The sequence below is a fragment of the Sitophilus oryzae genome, unplaced genomic scaffold, assembly GCF_002938485.1.
Source record: "Sitophilus oryzae breed Bouriz unplaced genomic scaffold, Soryzae_2.0 scaffold_302_pilon_pilon, whole genome shotgun sequence".
In the NCBI taxonomy this organism is placed as follows: Eukaryota; Metazoa; Arthropoda; class Insecta; order Coleoptera; family Curculionidae; genus Sitophilus; species Sitophilus oryzae.
This window is the reverse complement of record NW_022146866.1, coordinates 133,163-147,791: the sequence shown is the minus strand read 5'-3', so window position 1 is coordinate 147,791 and position 14,629 is coordinate 133,163. Positions and strand designations below refer to the sequence as shown.

At 32.1% G+C, this 14,629-nt stretch overlaps 2 long non-coding RNA genes across 2 annotated transcripts in view; both read right to left on the bottom strand.

Annotated features, from left to right (window-relative positions):
• The window catches only part of LOC115884559, a 38,171-nt gene that overhangs the window by 13,808 nt on the left and 9,734 nt on the right, over positions 1-14,629 (bottom strand). The window lies entirely within an intron of this gene.
• LOC115884558 lies at positions 1,594-3,740 on the bottom strand. Its single transcript, XR_004050576.1, has 2 exons — positions 3,338-3,740; positions 1,594-1,730 (listed from the first exon to the last, which is right to left on the bottom strand). It is a non-coding gene; the product is annotated as an uncharacterized LOC115884558 (long non-coding RNA).

The following is a 14,629-nucleotide window of genomic DNA, read 5'->3' as shown; positions in this document are numbered from 1 at the left end:
GTTCACCTCTATAACTTTTTATTTTTTCAGATAAAAAAATTAAATTCGGGTTTACCAAATTCGGAATGTTAGTAGGTATATAACATAAATCGAGATTGATTCGTATTCCGTTAGTTTCGGTCACTTCCTGTTTCACCGGAAATGTATACGAGTACAACATTTGATTTTTAAATGGTACCCTCGGTATTTTTATACTTTATTTGATAGAAAATGACATTCTGAATAGAATGACATATATCATATGTCAACTTTTGACATTTTCAATTAAAAAAAAATAGCATTTTAAAATTCAATCTAGTGTCATGGCTGTGTTAAAACCATTAATTTTTAATCAAGGAGCTTCGGAAAAATTGATTTGATCGTCTAATATTTTTTGTGTCTTTTCCTTTTTGGTACCTGGTAAATAGGTAATTTGGTACCACACACTTCGTATATCGAGTCAAACTGTCGTTACCTTTACAACCGGTTACATGTTGTTTTTTATCATGGCACTCTAGATTGTAATTTAAAATACAATTTTTTAAGTAAATATGTCAAAAGTTGACATTATTCTATTCACAATGCCATATTCTGTCTAATAAAGTAAAAAAATACCGACGGTACCATTTAAAAACCAAGTTGTAGTCATTTCCGGTGAAACAAGAAATAACCGAAACTAATTGAATACGTCAATCAAGCCACTTTTGAAAAACACCCGGTATATTATAATTTTTTCTGATAGATTTTACAAAATCCTTCAATTTCTATTAATAATGTCATATTAACTATATAAATTCCTTTAATGCTTAATAATAAATAATTTTTGTTTTGTCATGGCAAAACTTGTTATAGTGTAAATGAAGTAAAAGAAGGATAAAAATTGAAAAATTCAGAACAGGTTGCAAGCTGTATAGAGTATAGATGTACTTAATATACTTTCTTAACAAGTGTTGAAAGGTTTTGTAAAAGCACTAGAAAAAATAATAATATATAGGATCAGCCAAAAAAAACTGTTTGAACACAGTGTAGCATCTAACTCCAAGTATTTTTACATATATCTTTTTCTTCACCTCTGTAAAACACTCCTACCAAATTTGTATAGCCCAACTTCGGAAACAACTGACAATTATGTAACATAGGAATTATTTTTTTTGCAAATACTAATGTTATTTATAAAAAAAAAAGTTATAGAATTTTAGGCAGAATCGAAAATAAAACAAAAGTTATAAATAAGAGTTTTGCGAGAAAAATGTTTCATTATATCCGCCACATTTTTTGAAGCACCCATTATACTCAAAAATAATATTTGAACTGTGTCTCTTAAGATTCTCTATACCCTTTTTTTTGAATTCCCAAAACAAACGAGATAAGTAACTTTATTTATTTCCTGATATCTCATTTTATAATATTTCGGAAGAATCAATCAGGTATCTTATTTTTATAATTATTAGAAATAAATCGGATGTAAAGGATAAGGGATATGTAAGTGTATACCATACGATAAAAAAAAACGGCGTCAGAGGTGGCTTGAAATGAATATCGATGTCGTATATTTGTACGTAAACAAATAGACGCCGTTTTTTTCGCTCATACCGTATAAGAAAACAAATTTAATAAAACAAACGCATTTATTAATATATGTATATAGATTTACATGGTATGAAAAATTCGCATTATAATCTCTGAAGGTCCTACCATGGTCCCACCAATGGTTGGTTAAAGTGGCGAGTACGACCACTTAGCAGTCACACCTATAATAATTTAATAAAAATATGAATATAATAAACAAACTTATTTCTTTTTAGATTTTTAAAAAGCGAGTTATATGTGTTAAGTGGTTTTGATTATTTTAGACTAAATTTTTTTTAGACATATGATTATTTTAGACCAAATTGTCTGCCCACTCAAACGTCTTTCAAAATTATAATGTAGGAAATTCTTAATATGTTTTAATTGGGAATACTTTTAGAAAGTTTCATTTTCACCAAACAAAACTACGTATGTATAATAAATTGCAGTATAATGAACTATAATGCATGATATATACTGGTGGCGTCAAAACTAGATGTTGGGTTTTTCTCGATTATTTCAAAGAGAACTCCACATTTTATGACATAAACGTAGTTTTTCCAACTTTGTTTTGAAAAATAATTTTAAATCCAAATAATCGATATTTATACAGTAATGTCCTGTTTTGGAATACATAATTATTTTCAGCTGCAGCGATAAAATAAATAATATTTACTGATACGCTAAGTAAAAAAATAATTAGGAAATTATTTTAGACATCTAATTCTTAATTTTTGTCGCTGATAAATATGTAGATACATCACTTTTAACGACAAACCTACTAATAAAAATTGCGAAAAACAAATCATGTTTATTCTCAAAGAGACAATTATTGAGAACAATCCAATAACTATTAATTTGGGATATAGATCTTAACAAAACAAAAGTTGGATAAAAGATTTGTTGATTTATGATATAAAATACAGTGTTCCATTTGAAATAGCAAAGAAAAATATAATATATAGTTTTGACTCATCCTGTATACAATACAAAAAAAATAATATAAAGAAAATTTAATCATATAAATAATTTAGGAATTTAGCATATTTTTATATAATTATATGAAGAGAACATTACCTTAAATTAGTTCCAGTAAAAAACTTCCGTATTACTTATTTTTAACTTAGAAAGGGCTTTAAATATATATTTTATTATATAAACAAAAAAATTTAATCCAAAAATGGTCAAAATGAACTCTATACGATTACGACATTATAGTATTTTCTGGAATGACAATTTTTTTGACAAATTGACCAAGAAAAAATAAAAAATATAGCCTTTCTTTTGACAAACTATACAACTCTAAAGTAAATATGTATTTAAATCTACGAATCATCCTGTATATCTATAAAAATACCTCCCTGTCAAATTTACGCTACTTTTGCACGCAAGCATACCTATTTTACAAAAATATGATTTGAGTGAAAATATAAAATAGGAAATCTGATATGAAGCTTTATCTAAACACAGGGTTGACTGTAGATAAACAATATTTTACGTTATTAATTAAGAAAAATTCTAAAATACACAATATATCTGACAGTTCCAAAAAAGCAAAGTAAGAAATCAAACATAATTTATAGCATAAAATCAGTATTTTTTAAATTTTTAAGTCAACTGGTCATTATCGTTTAATCTATCTATCAATCTATCAAATTTAATGTTTATTATTAAACTTATCTCAGACTCTCTATGAGGTAAAACTCTAAGATAAAAACTCTAAAAACCAAGAGTGATTTAAAACAAATTTATATGAATTTAGAAATAAATATGAACAGTATTTACTCACCTGTAATACAGATGCTTTTTGTTTAATTAAATATGTTTCAAAATATTATCCAGCAGGTACAAAATACACATTACACATCACGTAAACACAACACATAAAACTCATAAAATAATAGTTTGTAATCCAAATATTCAAAAATACTGTTTCGTTTCTTCGTGAGGGACGAAAAAATTTATTTTTTTAATTATTTAGATATGCATTAAGGTATATTTTAACTCAAAAGCTTATAAATAATTATTTTTTAAGACATAACCTAAACGAAACGAAATCAGAAGTCGAGAAAGATAAACAAAACTGCCGAATTTAGAAACGAATATGACTTTTTTTCCTTTTTTCTTGTCACAGTTGAAACAAACAAGGATAGAGCTATTTTCGTAAAACATGCGTGAAACGTGCTAATAAGTGGCCCAATAGATGTGACCTCGCGCCCTTCCATTTTTGAACGATAGGCGGGTTTAACGGATTCCCCTCAAAGAAAATCGTAGGGGAATACAAAAATTCAGAACGGGCAAGGCGCCACCTAGAAGACGGGCTTGTACTAAGCCCTCATTGTACATCTATTTATACATAATCAAGGCTAATATCTTCGGTTTGAAAGAAGATATCAAAATGCGGTTTTCGCTGACTTTTTAAGCTTTTACTACTCTTTACTATCAGCTAAAATTACATATACTATTGCATTTAATTTTTATATATATAATTTGGTACCACACACTTGGTATTTCGAGTCAAATTGTCATTATGAACCGCATGTTACAATTTCAAATAAACCATATGGAAAAATGTCAAAAGTTGACATGATATTTCATTCTATTCATAGTGTCATTTTCTATCGAATAAAGTAAAAATATACCAAGGGTGTGACCAAGAACAATTGAATACGTCAGTCATTCCTAATTTATGTCATTACAACCAAATCTCGTTTTTTGTCTGAAAAAAATAAAAAAGTTATTGGGGTGAGCCACTTTTGAGACGCACGCGGTAGACATATACTTTGTCGGTTTTATTATATATTTTCAAGGAAACTGGCCAAAGAAGATCTGTACGGTGGAAGGGAAACGGAACCGGCGAGCTGAAGTTTATTTGATCAAAGCGTTTCGTGTAGCGTCAAAGACGCGCGAACTGTAATGGAAAAAACATAACGATGGAAAAAAAGGGAAAAAGACATTTTGCAGACTGAGGACAAGGAGTGAGAGTTTTACTTTTATTAGACACTTGTACATTGATTTGGAATTATTTTAGTTCTTCGGCAATTGAGTGTGACATTGAATGGGGCAAGTACTTATATTACCAAATGTACGAGGACGAGCACATATATAGAATGTATATGAGGCCTTTATGACATTTTTTTATCAAAAAATTTAAATAAACAAAATACGAGTAGCGGAAAAAGGGGGCCAAAAACCCTACATATATGCTTATTCTCTGCATTAAGTTCACCAGACCGAAGGGAACGGCCATTCGACGACCGGTTTCGGAGATTTTTCTCCATCGTCAGGCCGACTATGCTGTAACCCTCGATCTGACCAACGTAAAGCAGAGAATAGCATTTGAGTACAAAACGTACTACTATGGCGAGAGTGCTAGACGCTCTACGCCATCTAACAGCAGCAACCCATTTGCACGTCCCTGGTGAATATCTCGACATTATTTTAGCTTTAAAATATGTCGCATTTGTAGTAATCTTTACCCCCAAAATTTCATTGGAAACGCTAAAAGTTTTTTGGAAGAAAATTATAATAACTCGAAAAAATGTTAGGACTCTAACACCCTGTATCTACGAAACAAAGCAGACCTATGTTTGGTTTGGTATGGTTATATATGAATAATAAATCTTAATTTTACCTGAGGAATCTCCCCACGAGAGATGGTACATGTTTGTTGAAACACCCGGTATATTTCTTATTGCACCAAAATATAATTTTGTTTTTCCTCGTATGACAGACAGATGAGTAATACAGTACATATACCTTAAAAAATCATCAAAATCGGCCCACCAGAACCAAATACATTGAACTTTAAAATAGATGAAAATTTTAAGGTGTCCGTTTTTCGTGCCGGTCAGTGGTTTTAAAATTGTCACTCTGTATATTTCGACTACGCCAAAAAACTTCCGACAACTATTCGAAGCCAGGCAATGGAATTTCATTAAACAAAATCGAACAAAACACTATTCGGACCACCGCTAACTACCCTTTCAGACATCCTTTGCCTTGGTCCGTCCCCAACTTTGCGCATTGAAAAGTTTGCATGTAAAGCAATTCCCATTTTCCCAAGGACAGCTATACGTCTCCTATCTCCCTCTCCCTCTCGACCGCTTCTATACACTCAACTTAAACAATGTCCCCGAAAGTGCACGAAAGGAGAGAGAGTCGCTCTGGTCTGCGTTTGTCATGTACGTCAGCCGGACCGGGGGGATGCTGGCCCCGGGTGGTCCAGGAGTGGGCAGGAAAACCCCCCACGTGGACGGGGAGTTTAAATTAGTCCAGTCAAATAAAGAAAAAAGGGAGGAAAAAAATTATTTTATTGCTACTTTATGCTGTATAGGTGTGCCTCGGAGTGATGAGCGAGTCCCGAGTGAGTATCCCTGCTAATTTCCTAATATCATGGTCCCATTTCAGGTTCGGTCTTCTTCTAGGTCTCTTAGTTCCTCGTGGGTACCATGCCAGGTGTCCTGGCCATAGCCATTTGAGAGGTTTGACTCTGTAGATGAAATCTATTACCTGGGTCTTTTGTCGTATTCACTCTATTCTTCTACGGTCTCATTTGGTTATTCTCAGCATATTTCGTTCCATTGGCCTTTGTGCGATCTGCAGTTTCCTTATAATGTCGATTTTAAGTACCCAGGTTTCGCATGCATATGACCGGTAGTACACATTGGTCGAAGGTTTTCTTCTTTAGATAGAATGGCATTTTAGATTTAAATATGATTGAGTTTCTTCCATAAGTACTCCACGCTAACTTAATTCTTCTGTTGATTCTGGTATTAGTAGAGATCTCGAGCTGTGTTATTAGTTGTCCCAAATATATATATTCTACTGTTTCCAGTGTTATGTTATTTATTAGAATGTCTTTTCTTTCCACTAGTTCGTTGTACATTACTTTAGTTTTTGCTAAATTCATTTTAAAACCCACTTTATTGCTGGCTGTATTTCGTTCATTAATTTGTGCTTGTGGTTCTTCAGGACTATTGGCAATTAGGACTATGTCATCAGCGAATGTTAGATAGTTAAGATATCCTCCATCTATTTTTAATTCTTTGTCGGTCCAGTCCTGTTGACGGAGGATTTCTTCTATGTTGCTGTAATCAGCTTAGGGGGTATCGCGTCTACCTGTCGTACTCCTTTTCCAGTTGGAAACTCTTGGGTTGTTCTATATACCATTACTCTTGTTTTGGCTTCTTTGTATATATTGGCCAGAGTTTGATGATCTTCTTCTTACAGTGCCATACTCTATACAGAGCGTCGACTACCTCTCGCATGTACTTGTGATGTGTGTCATCAGTGTTTCACAAGTACACGGGACCTACAGTTTATCGCCGAATCCGAACGGCACTATTTAAGAGGCTGTACAAGGCAAATATACTGAAGGTGGTGTGCCATAGCCTTCCTTGAGGTGGCGCACAGTGTAACGAAAACTAAAATAGTTATCACTATTCTTGCTGACATTTTTTGACAGAAATTAAATAATACGACTAGGAATTTTTGCTACAGGACGAAAAGAGTAAAAAAAGGCGTAATGGAAGGTCAAAAAAAATACGAAGTTTTATAAAAGGACTTTACAGGTATATTTTTTTATTTACGAAGAGTTTATAACTCTTATGGACCAAAAACGTTATCAAATTACTGTCGAACACTCATTTATCTCCCTCTGATATGTCAAAACTCAATCAACATTCCTAAATATTCAAATAATCAAGGATAAATTAGATAAGACTGCAAAACTCAAAGAGAACGACACAAGTTGCAAATATCATTTAACAGTATTAAATAATATGATAATATGCGAAAAAAGCGTATTCAACTTCAACAAAGGAAACCATAATACACACCTCACAAAAAATTTCGCAACACTTATATTTTTCGTACTATTTATTCTTGAAACACTTCAAACATTTTTATGTAAAAATGTTTGAAGCGTTTGTGATGCGTAGATGTGAAATCTAAGGTCTGCCTGAATTATGATATACTTTCCATTCCTTAACAAGTTGCTATTAATGCAAATAACTTTTGAGATTATTGTTAACCAAGAGAATTTAAGAATACTTTGTAGTTTTCCAAATTAATAAGTGATGCGATAATTTATATGGGGTGTATATTATTCCAAAATAACATAATATGTAAGGCACTTACATAAAACATGCTTAAAAATTATTCTCAATTTCTTCTCCATCCATATACAAGAGCTCTTTCGCTTCCGGAAACAAGTCTACTTTTTTATTTTTAGAGTGCTTTGTTCGCAGATGTGAAAGTAGAGGATCTGAATATATCAATAAGTTGTGCAATATATCTTGAATAGTTTGGCACCAACAATGATGCAGCATTGAGGGTGGAGTGTTAAATACATCGAAGAAAATTTTGCCGGTTTGAAAAAATATTCTCTTGAGTAATTTTTCTCCAATGTTGAGATTTTCTGAATTGTTGTAAACTGTCCCCCACCCCAATGTGAGGATGGTTCCTCGCCCCTAAAATAGCATTCAGTATGTTCATAGCAAGCGTATAGCTTTTTCAATAAAGAAATTATAGCACAAAAAATTACGGATAAAAGCTACGGTCGAATCAATGGAAAACGTAATTATTGCCGAAGAAATTTATTTTTTTCTTCCAGGTTCGGATCTAGGTGGATGAAATTTATATGTAACAGTATACTAGAAGGTTCACTCTATGAGATTTTGTATATATAACCTTGCGCGAATGTAAGCGTTTTTTTGAAAGTCATAATAAACATGTAGAGAAACTAGACTTGAAAAAATTGGGACATTTTTTTCAGGTTTGTTGTTAGTAAAAGACCTCTCTTTACGGAAAAATTGTTGGAATTGAACAACACAAGGAAACTTCTGAAAATAATAAATTTCATTGTATGAAATTTTTGTACAGATTTGGTAAATTAAGAAACCAAAGTTATGGTTTCGCAACCAAACCCGCCATAACTCCCCGACTAAGAGGTCAACTCAAGAAATATCTCACATGGTGGGGCTCTGGGATGTTCTTTATCCATCTATATAAAAAACTTGATGAATTAAATTTTTTGTTTTTTGGGCCAATGTCCTGCAATTTTCCGATTTCCTTACACTATGTGGCGACTCGCTGGTCGCTCTATTTAGATAAATGAATATTTTTATTTAAATAAATAAAGCGACTGTACTGGCTGAGGATCGAACCCAGTACCATCCCATCTCTCGCACCGCAGATCGACACACTACTGCTTGCGCTACGGCCGGCCACAGTTTCATGATAAAATTATTTAAAATAATATTTATTTAAATATATCCTATATAGATGCCTATATCCTATACAGGGTGAGTTTCCTACGATGTTCTCTATGGGCATCTCGGAAACTACTGGAGATAGAAAGTCGGTTAAATGGGGAAAGAATTGCAGTTTTGTGGGGTCAAAAATATGCGCCTTTCAGATTTTTGAAAAAGTTCATGGCTTACTAGATATTTCGAAAAAAACAAATTTTGGCTATTTAAAAAATTGTCCCTAATTCCATTGTAATCTATTTTAGACAAAAAGTGTTCAGATAGAAGTTGTAGATAATCACATTCCTAATGAGTTTGTGTTCTCCGATTTTTTCTAAAGCATGTCATTTTTGACATATGACACAAACATATGTTTTTTTAAATGGAAACCATAGTTGGCTATGACTTCATAAAAAGCGCCATTTTTTAAGCTATTCAGCGATATAAGCTATAATATATTTCTTTCACAAAATTACTGAGTTATAGCCAATTCTTATCTTTCTTGACTAATTTCACTTAGTTAGCCATGGAAACAAGTTCAATCGTCGTTGCTCTCAGAAATGTGAAATTGTGTCACATCCAATCTTTGTAAATTAAAATAAACAAAAATCGTAAATAAAATTTTTTCAAATGAAGAAAAGTGTGTAGGATTATTGGTTCAACTTTTCTTGGATACATTGACCGATAAACCGTTACAGGATACGTTGACCGGTGAAAGTTACTTACGTTTTTTAGAGAACGGTTTTCAATGGTGTTCAAATTTTGTTGTGATTTATAACTTATAAAAAGACAAAATATATTATTAAACGGCTCTTTACAATTTACACTACACAAACTAAAACTTAAAAAAAATAATATCACTACGTACACTTTAAGTTATTTTAGAAAATGTTCAAAAAATCCGCAATTATTTTGAGTATATAAATGCATCTTTTTAAAACTGAATTTCTAGCTATTGTCACAGAACGACCGGTCGACTTAATTAAACTTCTCCTGTTCCGCCTCTTCGAGTGCCTCTCTTAATTCATAAGTTCTTTTGTAAACCTTGTTGTTAACCATACCGCATAAAAAAATATCAAATGGATAGGTCAGGTGACCGAGGAGACCCATGCGATTGGTCCACCTCTTTCTATCCCTGAGTCTACATAATTATGATATAAATAATTTTTAACATTTCTTTCATTGTGGGGGGGGGGGCTGGTGTGTCATAATGAAAGTCATGTTGGAACCACTGTTTTAATGCGCGAGTATCTAAATTTAACTTTTCTAACATGTCTTGAAAACCGTTCTCTAAAAAACGTAACGTTCACCGGTCAACGTATCCTCGAAACTGTATGGCCAAGAAAAGTTTAACCAATAATTCTACACGCTTTTCTTCATTTAAAAAACTCTTATTTACAAATTTTTGTTTATGTTAATTTACAAAGATTGGATGTGACAATTTCACATTTCTGAGAGCAACGACGATTGAACTTGTTTCCATGGCTAACTAAGTGAAATTAGTTGGAATTGGCTATAAATCAGTAATTTTGTGAAAGAAATATATTATAGCTTATATCGCTGAAAAGCTTAAAAAATTGCGCTTTTTATGAAGTCATGGCCAACTATGGTTTCCATTTTAAAAAAAAACATATGTTTGTGTCTTATGTCAAAAATGACAGGCTTTAGAAAAAATCGGAGAACACAATCTCATTAGGGAAGTGATTATCTACAACTTTTATCTGAAAACTTTTTGTCTAAAATAGATTATAATGGAATTATGGACAATTTTTAAAATAGCCAAAATTTGTTTTTTTCGAAATATCTAGTAAGCCATGAACTTTTTCGAAAATCTGAAAAGCGCATATTTATGACCCCACAAAACTGCAATTCTTTTCCAATTTAACTGACTCTCTATCTCCAGTAGTTTCCGAGATACCCATAGAGAACATCGTAGGCAACTCACCCTGTATATATCCTATAGTGGCTGTAGTAAAAATCTTTTTAAAATTTAAAAAATGAAAAACTTCCAAGAGACCAAGATCTAGAGTGGTCCTGACCCTGCAAGACCAAGACACTTGTTTGTATTTTGAATCTTTAAACTTTTAGGGTGACATTTTAATCAGCATCAAATTGTGTAACTTTTCCTCTATTTAACCGACCTCGTAGCTCTTTTGGTTTCGAAGATCCCGATGATGAGACACAAACTTGAGACACTCTATATACAGTGAATATCTATAAAAACCTAATTTTATCTATTAAAAATAAATCAACTATAAAACGTATAATCTAATAATAATTAATATACCCACTAGATATTCTTACAGCTTTAAACTACGAACTTATTTATTTTATTACTTTGTAATATTATTTAAGTTTGATAATTAAGTACCTAGTTAATTTTATCTAGCACTTAATTTTACAGTAGTAATCTATTAAAAATTATAGAATATTTAATGATGTATAAGTATATCGATTATCAAAGCATTTCGTCACAAATTATACTTTACTGTTTTTTTTTTATATTGTTGATATAGGTGTTTATTTATGTCAATACAATTATTTAGTTCGCGCTCTAAATAAGTAACCGACTTAACTATGCTTTTTAATAGCTTTAATTCGTATATAAAAATTATTTTCAGTATTTTAAAATATATTTGATTTTCAGAATAAAAAATAAAACATCTAAAACTTTTTGGCATCTAGAGAGAGTTAATTGTGATTAATCGTTTTTAGCACTACTAATAAATAAAATAAACCAAATGTATATTTATCCAAAAAAATCCTTATGGGTTTTTCGCCACTGCACAGCAAGAAAAATCTACAAAATAAAATAGTTATTTTTTGTAAACACTTCTGCGTTAAACCTAAACGGACGTTGCTTGTCAGAAGTTGTGTTTACAGAAATAAAAATTTGCCTAACAAAGAAAAAAATGCTTAACGTTTCGGAAAGTTTTCTCTTTCCGTCGTCGGAAGCAAAAAAATATAAAGAATCAAGAAAAAAAAATATTTAAAATATTTTAAATTGAACTATCCGAGAACACTTTACTTTTTAAAACAGATACGTCTACAAGAAATCGTTGACGTTCTGTTAAAAATATATTATTATTTATAAAAAAAAACATAGTAAATATATTAATATATTATTATTATTGTTTTTAACAGAACGTCAACGATTTCTTGTAGACGTATCTGTTTTTATTAAGTGTTCTCGAATAGTTCAATTTTAAATATTTTAAATAGTTTTTTTTCTTGATTCTTTATATTTGTTTGCTTCCGACGACGGAAAGAGAAAACTTTCCGAAACGTTAAGGATTTTTTTCTTTGTTGGGCAAATTTTTATTTCTGTAAACACAACTTCTGACAAGCAGCGTCCGTTTAGGTTTAACGCAGAAGTGTTTACAAAAAATAACTATTTTATTTTGTAGATTTTTCTTGCAGTGCAGTGGCGAAAAACCCATAAGGATTTTTTTGGATAGATGAATCCGCCACATAGGTATAGACATTTTTTACAAATGTATATTATTATGTTATGGCTAAAATAGAATAGTAATGTTGATTAAAAGGATTGGAAAGATACGCAACCTAATTGGTAAATTCGTGACAAGGCTGATTTGCAGGGGCGGATACAGAAATTTATTTTAGGGGGGGGCCAAATAAAAAGTAATGTAGAATATGCTGTTTAGGATGCCATTTTTAACCCATAAGGCTAATATTTAACCCAATTTATGGATTTTAGGGGCCGGGCCCCATTGGCCCCCCTCTGTATCCGCCACTGCTGATTTGATTTCCCATTACGTCTGAAGTGCTGTACGGTGGAGCCTTAACACGTTCTGAGACCAATACATACAACACTCATTTTCTCTAATTCGACTAACGAAGACGGTGTGGGTCTAAAAACGACAGTGTTGCCATATTAAAATTTGTAATATTTGTAATACGTTTGACAAAAATCTCTTTGGATGAAAAATCCGCGTTTATGTATTGAAAATTTTTTCGTATTTAGAATAAACAACAAAAAAATCTTTTATAGGTACTGAATATTGCCTATGATCTAAAAAAATCGTTTAGTTGGCTTGGAAATGACGACTATTGACATTTACCATAATATTTTACATATTATGAAATAACACCAATCTTCATTTTCAATCCAACTCTGACACCGTTCTTTGCTTAATCATATAGTATTATATTAAATTGTTTAATGATATTCGTATTAGAAAATCCGTATTATTAAGATAATGTGTCCAAAATCCGCAAATCTACGGATTAATACGTAGTTCTGGCAACACCGTCTCCGGCAACCACCCATTCTGTCGACTGAAAGCAGAAATACGGTACAGCATTCTTCATCCGCTGCGCAGTAAACGACTATCAGCGCGCAGCGGCGCAGATCTAAACTAAATCTCGGACAGGTTGACTAGCGACGACGTATCACCAGCCATATATTGGACAGGTTTTGTGCCACGAAATCGTCCATAAGGTTGCGCATCTTCTTATTTCTTCAATCAACGATAGTTGTTAATTTGAAAACTAATCCGCTTTTTTTGAGATCCCAGTGATTTGGCTAGAATTTGGGATACCCTGTACATCTTAACAAAAGAACTAATATATAGCTTTACTAATTGGCTGTTATTATTCCATGCACAATTTTAATTCTCTTTCATAAAAATAATTTGAAAAAAAAGTTGGAATTTTTTATAATGCACTAATAAATATGTAAAACTTGGAAAATAAGTTGGTTATAATAATGGTTTTATAATTCGGAAACTCTCTATTTATTTATCTAGTAATGCTAAAACACTCTATTTTAAAGTCGATTAGAGAAAATAGTATGATTCATTGGCAAGTAATGTAAACATTTACGATCCGGTAAAATTGTGAAGTAAGAGGAGGCTTAGCTTGCCTACGGCGGATCAGTAGTAGACTGGCCAGCCGGCTGTTGTGTTGTGTTTTGTCATAGAGCTGATATTTGGGGGTTGAGAGTCTTTTGACTATAAACGTTGCAAGTACTGTAAGGCAACGGGTCGTTTGACCGGAAGAAAACCTCTGGTGACGTCTTTCCTTCGAGGTTGGTCTTGAGAGTTTGAGGTCTCCCTTGTCTTCTCGATTGACACGATGCGGCGTTGGGGTAGAGAGACTAGTGAGGTACCCCAATTAGCTTATTCGAATGGGATGCGAATCTGTTTAGCGGCAGAGTTGCGTCCGGGGGAAGCCCCTATACTATTTCAGGTGACACTAGCTAGTTGTTGAAGATTATTAACCAATATATAACCGAATGATATTTGAATTAGATTGAAAATATGGGATGGGATATATTGAATAGAATATATCAGTGGCTAGGGGGCGGAGTACTCCCGGGTGAGTCTTACTATTTAACTATTAATTTTATCCAGATCAGTAAATGTTTGTTTTGTTATTTTCATGTACAATGAGAGAGTGCTTGCCAATGACCAACTAAATGGATATTTGAGGTGAATTTGCATTGTGAGACCCGGTTGAGTAAGCCCCAGAAATAAGCGATTTTACAAATAGCAAAAAAAAACATAATATACAAGGCGTACGATATTACTAGGAACCCCTTTACAAAGTGACAAACTATTAGATATTATCAATGTTTATTAACAAGATCCATCTTTTCCAAAGATAAATTACAGTTTTGTGAACAAAATTACTAAATAAACATTATATATATATATTTCTTTTAATTTAGAGAATTATATTACCAAAACTTCAACATAATTGCTGGTATTTTAGATGCCAAAGCAATTGAAACCCATTTTTTATAAATGTGGGTAAAAGTGTGACAATCAACAACAAACTTGAAGTATTGATAAACAGAATAATTATTA